At 56.3% G+C, this 9,305-nt stretch overlaps 1 long non-coding RNA gene across 1 annotated transcript; it reads left to right on the forward strand.

Moving 5' to 3' along the window:
• Nucleotides 1-1,379: 1,379 nt before the first annotated feature.
• Nucleotides 1,380-3,294, forward strand: LOC107307702. The gene is made up of 3 exons (XR_001552485.1): nt 1,380-1,426; nt 1,886-2,337; nt 3,134-3,294. It is a non-coding gene; the product is annotated as an uncharacterized LOC107307702 (long non-coding RNA).
• The last annotated feature ends 6,011 nt before the right edge of the window (nt 3,295-9,305 follow it).

Below are 9,305 nucleotides of genomic sequence, written 5' to 3' on the forward strand. Positions count from 1 at the left end.
TTAACCCAACTAGACCATCCTCCTCATTCCGCCGATGTGATGGGACTCCATTCGCCTAAGTCCCATACGCCCTGACCCAATCCCAAGATTTCTCAATCCCATAATACCAATGGCAGTCCATCCCATTCCCCAATACCAATGTGCTACCATCCCATTACCCAAAGATACTGTCCAATTCCCAAGTCTGAGCCATTCTGATCTCGCCTATTTCCTCTCTGGTCATGGCCGAATCTCAAATCTTCATTACCTCCCGAACCCCTTGCTCCCCCGGACACCCTATGGTTGGGTGGGGGGTCCGTCAGCCAGCTTGAGCCATCCCATTGACCATTTTCTCCCCCATTTTTGACTTTTCTCCCCCCATTTCCCGCAAACTGACCTTCCTCCCCCACCCTGCCGTGCAATAGTTCTCCCTATTTTGCACCCCATTACTTTATATTTCATGTCCCCCCCTAATTAATATCCCCCCACCCCCATATTAACTATCTCCCCCATTAACCCCCCTTGAGGTCCCTGTCCCCCTCATTATCTAAATCTGCCCCCCCCCAAGTGTGGCTGAGCCCTGTACTGTGTGCTGAGCCGGGGGGAGCTGCGTTCTATAGGGACGCCAAGGGTCCCGTCGGGGGGGACGCACAACGGGAGCCCCCCCTGAGCCTCCACATGGCGACCGAGCGAAGTGCCAGTGAATACAGAAAAGAAGAAGAACGTTCTTCAAACTGAGTTGGGGGAGGGGGTTAATGGGATGGGGGGGGCTATGAAAGAGGGGGGGGCTTATGGGAGTTATGGGGGGGGGCTATGGGGATTACAGGGGGGGGTCCTGTGGGGGGTTCTATTGGGGGGCATGGGTGTGGTTTAATGGAGGGTCTTATTGGGGGGGCTGATGGGGTCTATGGGTGGGAGTTATAGGGGGGGACTATGGGGGGAGTTCTATTGGGGGGGCATAAGTGGGAGTTTATGGGGGGGGTCTATGGGGTGGGAGTTAATGAGGTCTATTGGGGGGGAGGCTATGGGGTCGGAGTTATGGGGGGGGCTAGTGGGCGGGAAGGGTTCTATGTGGGGGGCATGGGTGGATTTAGGGGGGGTCTATGGGGTGGATTAATGGGGGGGTCTATGGGGAGGGGGTCTTGGGAGTGGGTAGTTATATAGGGGGGGCTATGGGGGGGAGGTTCTATTGGGGGGGGCAATGGGTGGTGATTTAATGGGGGGGGGTCTTTTGGGTGTAGGTGTGAGTTATGGGAGGGGTCTACATGGGGGGTGTTATGTAAGGGGAGATAGATGGGGGTCCATTTGGAATGGGCGTTGGGGGTTCATGGGTTTTGGGGGTTCTATGGGGGGGGGTCTCCATTTTGGGGGGGGCGCTGACCCCACTGTTACCGCTAGGCAACAAGTATCGGACGGCAGCGAGTTCCTCCTGCAGGCCAAGGACGAGGTGAGTGCGGGGGGAATTGGGGCATTTTGGGCTGTTTTTGGTGTTTATTTTCTGGGGGTTGGGGTTATTTTGGGCTGTTTTGGTTCTTTTTGGTGTTTATTTTGGGTTGTTTTGGCTGTTTTCGGTTTATTTTGGGCTCACTCTCCTGTCTCCGTGTCCATTAGTTCCATTTTCCTCCATTAATTCCCATTTTTGCCCCTTTTTCCCTTTCTCCCGTTCCTCTCCCGTTCTTTCCTCCCACTTTCCCCCCCATTTTCCTCCTTTTCTCCTTCGATTTCTTTCTCCCTTTTTACCTCTCCCCGTTTTCCCCTTTTTCACCCCATTTTCCTTCCTTTCCCGTTCCCCGTTTTTCCCACGTTTCCATTTTTCTCTCCGTCCCTCCGGCCCATTTCCTCCTCCCGATCGCTCCATGCCGCAGATCGTGTTTAATTAACGCTATTTATTAATTAACCTCTCCAGGAGGAGCTCCGCTCGTGGCTCCGCGCTATTTCCGCTTCCGTCCAGGAACACGCGGACATCGCCCGCGCGGCCGCCCCCCCCCCTGCCACCACTTCCTCCACCGACGAGGGGGCGGAGCGACGCACGGCGCGCAGGAAGTGACGTCACACCGCCCCATTGCGTCACCGCCGTGACGTCACCACTCTTTCGGGGGGGGGGAGCACTTCACATAAGCCATAGAGAGAGCTGGGGGGGGATGGGGGGAGGTAATTATTTATTTATGTATTTATTTATTTATGTATTTATTTATTTTGGGGGAAATTGTAAAGATTTGAGGGCGATGAACCAAAAAATATCCTATAGAAATCTATATTCTCTATATAATATATATGGACACCCCCCCCCCCCCGGCGCTGGGAGGTTTGTACAGATGGAATAAAGTGCCCAGACACCGACCCCACAAAAAGGAGCAGGTGGGTTTATTTGGGGAGGGGCCTGTGGGGTCTTATGGGGCATTATGGGGCCCTATGGGGTGTTATGGGCTCCTATGGGGTATTATGAGGTCCTATGGGGTATTACGGGGTCCTACAGGGTGCTATGGGGTCCTATGAGGTATTATGGGCTCCTATGGGGTCCTATGGGGTGTTACGGGGCCCTATGGGGTGTTATGGGCTGCTATGGGGTATTATGAGGTCCTATGGGGTGTTATGGGGTATTATGAGGTCCTATGGGGTATTACGGGGTCCTACAGGGTGTTATGGGGTCCTATGAGTTATTATGGGCTCCTATGGGGTCCTATGGGGTGTTATAGGTCCCTATGAGGTATTATGGGGTCCTATGGGGTGTCACAAGGCCATGTGGGGTCCTACAAGATGTTATGGGTCCCTATGGGGTTCTATGGGGTATTATGGGGTCCTATAGGGTGTTATGAGGTCCTATGGAGTATTATGGGCTCCTATGGGGTATTATGGGGCCCTATAGGGTCCTATGGGGTGTTATGGAGCAGAAGGAATTGGGGTATTTGGGATTGAGGAGGACCCCACGGGGGTATTTGGGGGGTTGGGGGGGTCTTGTGAGGGGGTCTCATTCGATTGGGTGAGGAAGGTGGGGGGGGTCTTAGGGTTGTGTTCCCCTCCACCCCAAATTGGGCCTCGGCCCCTTTAAGAAGAGGCCGCGCCACCCGCCGGAGGCTCCGCCCCTCTCACGGCCCTCACCCAATCAGCGCGCAGAGCGGGATGTTCGCACGGGCCAATCGCCTTCCACTCATAGGCGGGACTTGTGTCACGGAACGGCCAATCAGAAGCAGCGACAAACGAAAGCGGAAGTGCTCCTCCCGAAGCCGGAAGCCGGAAGCGCCGCGGCCGCAGCGGCGGCCATGGAGGCGGCCATGATGGGGGGGGCGGAGGTGGTGGAGCTGAACGTGGGCGGCAGGAGGTGAGTGAGGGCCCCGACCCCCCGGACCCCGCTATGGGGCCTCTATGGGGGCCGTCTTGTGGGGCCGCTGACTCCCGCCTGTCCGCAGTTTCAGCACGTCCCGGCAACCTCACTGGTGCCGAATTCCTTCTTGCTCCAGGTGGACGGGGGCGATATTGGGGGTCATTGGGGGGTCAGTGGGGGGCTGGGGGTCGTTGGATTGGCTAGGGGGGAGGGTTTTAGTGGGGGGCTGGGGTCATTATTGGGCTGGGCTGTTGATGTGGGCTGAGGAGGGGCTGCGGGAAGGTTGGATGTTTAAGTGGGGGACTGGGGCTTTAATGGGGCTGGAGGCGAGTTTATGTGGGCAAGGAACGGAGCTGGGGATGGGTTGTATTGGGGGCGGGGGCTGTTATGTGGGGCTGGGGTCGTTTATGTGGGGCTGGAAGGGTCCTGGGGGAGGGTTGTTATATTGGGGCTGGGGGATACTCGGGATGTTGGATGGGCTCGTTGTGTGTGGGCTAGGGGGCTTTAGAGGGGAGGATGAGGGGCCTAAGAAGGGTGCTGTGGGGTAGAGAGAGAGAGAGAGCCCCCCCTGGGGGGGGGGGTTATTATCCTAAATTGGGTTGGGATGTTCTTTGGGGGGGGGGCTCTAATAGGGAGATTCTTAGGCAGCTGTTTTATATGAGGGACTGGGGTTTCCATTCAAGATCTGTAGTTTATTATTATGGGGTTGGTTCAATTTCGTAGGGGCTTATTGGGTCGTGTGGTGTTGGGGGCTGCTTGTGGGGGTAGTCGTGGGTCGTCCCTGATGCTGAGGGGGCTGTGGGGGGGCACTGATCCCCTGTTTCACCCCCTTCAGTCTTCGAGCCGGCCGAATTTCCACTGAGATGAGACGGGAGGGATGAAACCCCAAAATTTACCCAAAATCCCCCAAATTCACTCCAACCCAGGATCTCACCCTCCAGAATCTCCTAAAGACCCCACATTCCTCATCCAGCCCCATACTATCTCCCCAAATCCCCCAAAAAAATCCGCTAAAAACTCCCATCTCCAAATTCCTCCCAATTCTTCTTGGTTCCCCCAGACCCCCAAATATCTGCCACCAAGCCCCCCATCCATTTATCCCCATGCCCCCTTCCCAAATTCTCCCTTATTTTACCTATTCTCACCATCCCCAAATTCCTTTTAATTTCCCAAAACCTCCGATCCCCAAATCCCCCTAAATCTTCCCCAACCCACACCATAATCTTTCCCACTAACTCCTCCCAAATCTTTTATTTCCCACCCAATCCCCATTTCCCAAAAATCACCCCCCCCCCCAGAATTTCATTGCCCGGGACCCACCGTTTCGCCCCCATCCTCAATTTCCTGCGCACGAAGGAGCTGGATCTGCGCGACGTCAGCCCGTCGCTGCTGCTGCACGAGGCGCAGTTCTAAAGGCGGTCATCACCAGCCCTTTAGTGACAATGGGAGGAATGGGATGGTCCCTGGGGGGTGGGGGGCTTCTGACACTGACCCCCTGCCCCTATTTCTGCTGCCCCCAAGTTCGGCGCCTGCAGCTTGCCGGGAGGAGTTGGACCGTTCGTCCTGCGGGAGCGTCCTGTTCAGTGGTACCTCCGCTACTCCAGGTAGGGACGTGGGACCCCCGCCCCCATTTGGGGGAGAACAAAAGTGGTCACCCCCACCCCACAAGACATGGCACAAAGCCCACCCCCATCAACTGCCTTCATCCTTTATCCCACATGTGCAGCCCATAGAGAACACAGTCACAAAAGCCACCCCGTGACCCTTTTAGTCCTGTGAAGAAGCCGCCGACAAGGTTTACGCACATAGAGAGCGCATTACCGTGGCCGCTTTAATCATTGGAAGCTCTTCCATAATTTATGACACGATACACATGAAACTTGCCTATTCCTCCGGATTTTCAGCCAACTGTTACGTCCTTTAATCCTAACAGCCTATGGCCAGACATGAAAGCCCTACCCCCCTTTACCCCCCTTTATCTCACAGCCCCCATAAGTCACAGACATAGACCACCCCCCTCTAACCCCTTATATCCTCGCAGGCCCCATAAGTCACAGACAATGAAGCTCCCACCCGCCCAGTACCCCCTTTAAATCCTCGAGGCCATGAACCGCAGACATGAAGGCCCACCCCCCATTTAACACCTTTATCCATCTGCAGCCTCCAATAAGACTACAGACATGAAGCCCACACCCCATAACCCTTCTATCCCGGAGCCCATAAGACACAGAACGAAGCCCCCCCCATTAACCTATTTCTATCTTCGCCAGCCCATGGGACACAGACATGAATCCCCCCCCATTAACACCTTCTATCCTGCAGCCCATGATACACAGACATGAAGCCCAACCATACCCCTTATCCTCCAGCCCCATTAAGACACAGAGCACGGAAGCCCACCCCCCGATTAACTCCCTTTTATTCCATTGCAGCCCATAAGGTCTACAGACAATGAAGCCCACCCCATTACCCCTTTCTCACTCATGAGGAGACACCCATAAAGTGCACATGACAAGTAAGGGTGGCAACGTAACACTATCCGCGCTCACGTGTAAAGGTCACTCTAGGCAAGCCTATGGGACACAGACAATGAAAGCCACCTGCGCCATGTGCTAATGGATATCTCTCGCAGCCATATTACATACGCAGGACAACGAAGCCCACCATATAACCCTTTCTATCTTCAACATGCAACATCGCTCCCGCAGCAAACGCCCGTGCCGACTCAGCGTACTCGTCGCCGGACGCCCGTCGGATCGCGCCACCAAATCCGGCCGCAGCCACACGATGCCCGCCCAAGCTGGCCAAGGACGGGATGCCTGGGCCGCCATTGGGAGGAGCGTGGGAGGCTGGTAGGGCGCAGCAGATCGTGGGAGGGGGCTTCAGTATTCGTGACGATTGACCCTGCTAGGAGAGACCGGGATGGTGAGAATCATTTGTGACCAGCATGATCGCGGTTGGCGTATGCACAGATATCTGGTCGCTATAGGTGAGACCCGCATTAGCTGCCCCTATAGCTGGCCCCATAGCATCTCCCTGATGTACATGGGATCACGTGGGGGCACCAAGGGACCCCATAGCAATCTCCTGATAGCAATGGATCACATGGGGGCACATCAGGGACCCCATAGCTGGCCGTCCATAGCTGGCCCCCATTAGCATCCCCATGATGGCATGGGATCACGATGGGGGAGAGCAGGGACGCCAATAGCTGACTCCAAGAGCATCCTTGATGTCATGGGAATTACATGAGGGGTAAGGGACCCCATAGGCATCACCCTGGGCATGGATCGGGGACAGAAGCCCATATTACCCATACGGGCCACCGCAAGCCCCAACCCCGGGGCTGCCGAAGAGCGAGCCATCTGGCCTTGGACCGCCCCCGCCCTTTTAATGCCACCCACCGCGTATGATCGCCCCGGCAGCACGGACTGAAGGAAGACGGAGGTGCGAGCGTGGCAGCAGACGTTTCGTGCAGGCCGTGCGCCTGGACTGGCTCTGATCCAGCGACAGGTGGCTTTAAATGCCAAAAAGTGTTGGGCGGCCCCTTGGAGATCCACGACAAGATGGTAGCGCAGCGTCCTGATCAGCGAAATCATCCTGTGGGCGCTGAGTAGCAGACGGCCAACGGCACCGAAGATCGCTGGGGGAGGGGTAAGGGGGATATATGGGGTAATGGGCGGTATGGGGGTAGGCGGGGGATTGGGGGCATTGGGGTTATGGGGGCAAATGGGGGTAATAGGGGCATGTGGTGCTGAGAGCCGACGGCACGGCAACCGAGAATCGGTGGGTAGATGGGGGTAATGGGGTGATGGGGGCAATGGGGTAAGGGGGCGAGTGGGGGTAATAGGAGGAAGTAATGGGGTTGATGGGAGGAGTAAAGGAGGGGCAGATGTTGGGGTGCCATGGGGCTGAGGGGGATAATGGAGTGGATGGGGGACGATGGAGGTAATTGGGGCGATAAGGGGTAAGGGGAGTAATGGGCCATGGGCCATGGAGTGATGGGGGCCAATATGGGCGCGATGAGGGTTAAATGGGGCATAGGGTAAAATGGGGGTAATGGGGGCCATGGGGTAATGGGGCATGGGGTAAGGGGGGTAATGGGGCAAGATGGGGTTAAAGGGCGATGGGGTAAGGGGGGCATTGGGGGTATTGATGGTAATGGGGCAATTGGGGTACATGGGGAATCGGGGACATAGGGGGCCCACTGCGGGTATGGGGTTGATGGGGGCCATGGGGTGCAGGGGATAATGGGATTGATGGGAGGTAAGGGGGGTGATCGGGGCGATAGGAGGTAATGGGGGATAGGGGAAGGCGGATAGGGGGGACTGGGGCAAATGGGGGCGTAGCGTAATGGGGCTAAGGGGTTGGAATGGGGGCAATGGGGCGATGGGGAGGGGGTTCAACGCGCTGCCTGCGCATGGGTGTCTGATAAGGTTTCCCGATGTCTCAGGCGTCTTTCCATGGGCGTCCCAATGGAAGCTCTCTCTTGTGGGCAACCACTGATGCCATCAGATACCACCAAGCGGCAACGGATCGGGGTCCTGGAAAACGCGCCGCAACCAAGCACTGGCAGGTGGGGGAGGGCGGCCCCCAGGGGGGCGGGGGGATGCGAGAGAGACACATGCCCTCCAACCCAACCGCCCACCCACCCCCACACTGCTCGGTCCCGTTGATAGGCTCCGAGCGGATGTGGTTTCCCATCCACGTAGCTACCGCGTCCGGGCAACCAGTTTCCTGGACTGCACTGGTCTGCAACAGAGGGCTAGCCTTCACGACCGGCAGGTTGGGATAGGAACGGAGGGCTCTGATGGGGGGATTTGGGGGTTCCAGTGGTCTATGGGGGGCTCCTGTTGCTCTGAAGGGTTTGGGTGTCCATTCTATGGCTGTTGGGGTCTGCCGGCCTATGTATAAGGACTCTACTTGGGGGGTCCTCCAATGGGTGGGGGTCGTTCGTGGGGTCTTCTGAAGGGCTTCTGGTGGGAGTCATCTATGGCAATCTGGGGTCTGACAGGGCCTATGAAAAGGATTTGACTGGGGAGTTCCAATGGTTGGGGGTCTTCTGGGTCTCTGAAGGGCTTTTAGGGGTGCCATCTATGGGCTTTGGGGGTCTCCAGAGTGCTTGATTTTCTGCTGGGGAACACAGGCTCCGTAGTTGTCATGCAATTGCACTGGACCCTGCCCACCATCCTTGTCCCCAGCCCCACTGGTCACCTGCGCATCCGAGGATCAATATCTCTCAAAGATTCTTGTAGTAATCCGGAAAGCCTGATAGCCGTGTCTGACATCGATAATTAGTACCGTTTTGCGGCCCGGTGGGTCCCGCAACTGAAATCCACCCTCGCCCCCCCCAGATTGTCAGAAGTTCCTCACTGCGCAATATAACGGACGAACGACCTGTTGGTGACCGAGCTCTACCGGGACCGGGTTAACTTCGGCCCTCATATACTACGCGATACCTCGAGGACGCTCGTTCACCGCTTGTCAGCGTCTACCTCACCTCGCAGTCCTCAAGAGCAAGTATAAAGGGGCTAGGCAGCGGGGAGCCTTCATTATCCTATGTACACACGCGGCTTATGAAGTGCACATGGGTCTACATGTCTCCATGAGGGGTTAGTCTCCTACTGGGGGGGTCTTATAATTCTTAAAGGGGGGATCTTGTATAATCTTAGGGGGGTCCTTTACTGCCATGTTGAAATGGGGGTCTCCATATTCTTAGGGGGTTCCAACTCTTATGGGGGTCTTATAGATCTCTAGGGGGTCTTATAATCTCCTACGGGGTTCTTTATACCTCTGCACGGGTGTGATGGGGCGCTTGTACCTCATGAAGGGTCTGCTACGTCCATTGAGGGTCTGTACTCTATGAGCAGGTCTTTGTTACTCCCGGAGGCTCCATGTCCTCCAGCCAATCGTGACTTTTGGGGGCCTAAAAACGGAACCTTTTGGGTTCTGTGTCGTCTGCAGGTGAAAGCGGTAACTGATCGAAGAGTGCAGCGACGCGGCA

The sequence above is a fragment of the Coturnix japonica genome, unplaced genomic scaffold, assembly GCF_001577835.2.
Source record: "Coturnix japonica isolate 7356 unplaced genomic scaffold, Coturnix japonica 2.1 chrUnrandom792, whole genome shotgun sequence".
Taxonomy (NCBI): domain Eukaryota; kingdom Metazoa; phylum Chordata; class Aves; order Galliformes; family Phasianidae; genus Coturnix; species Coturnix japonica.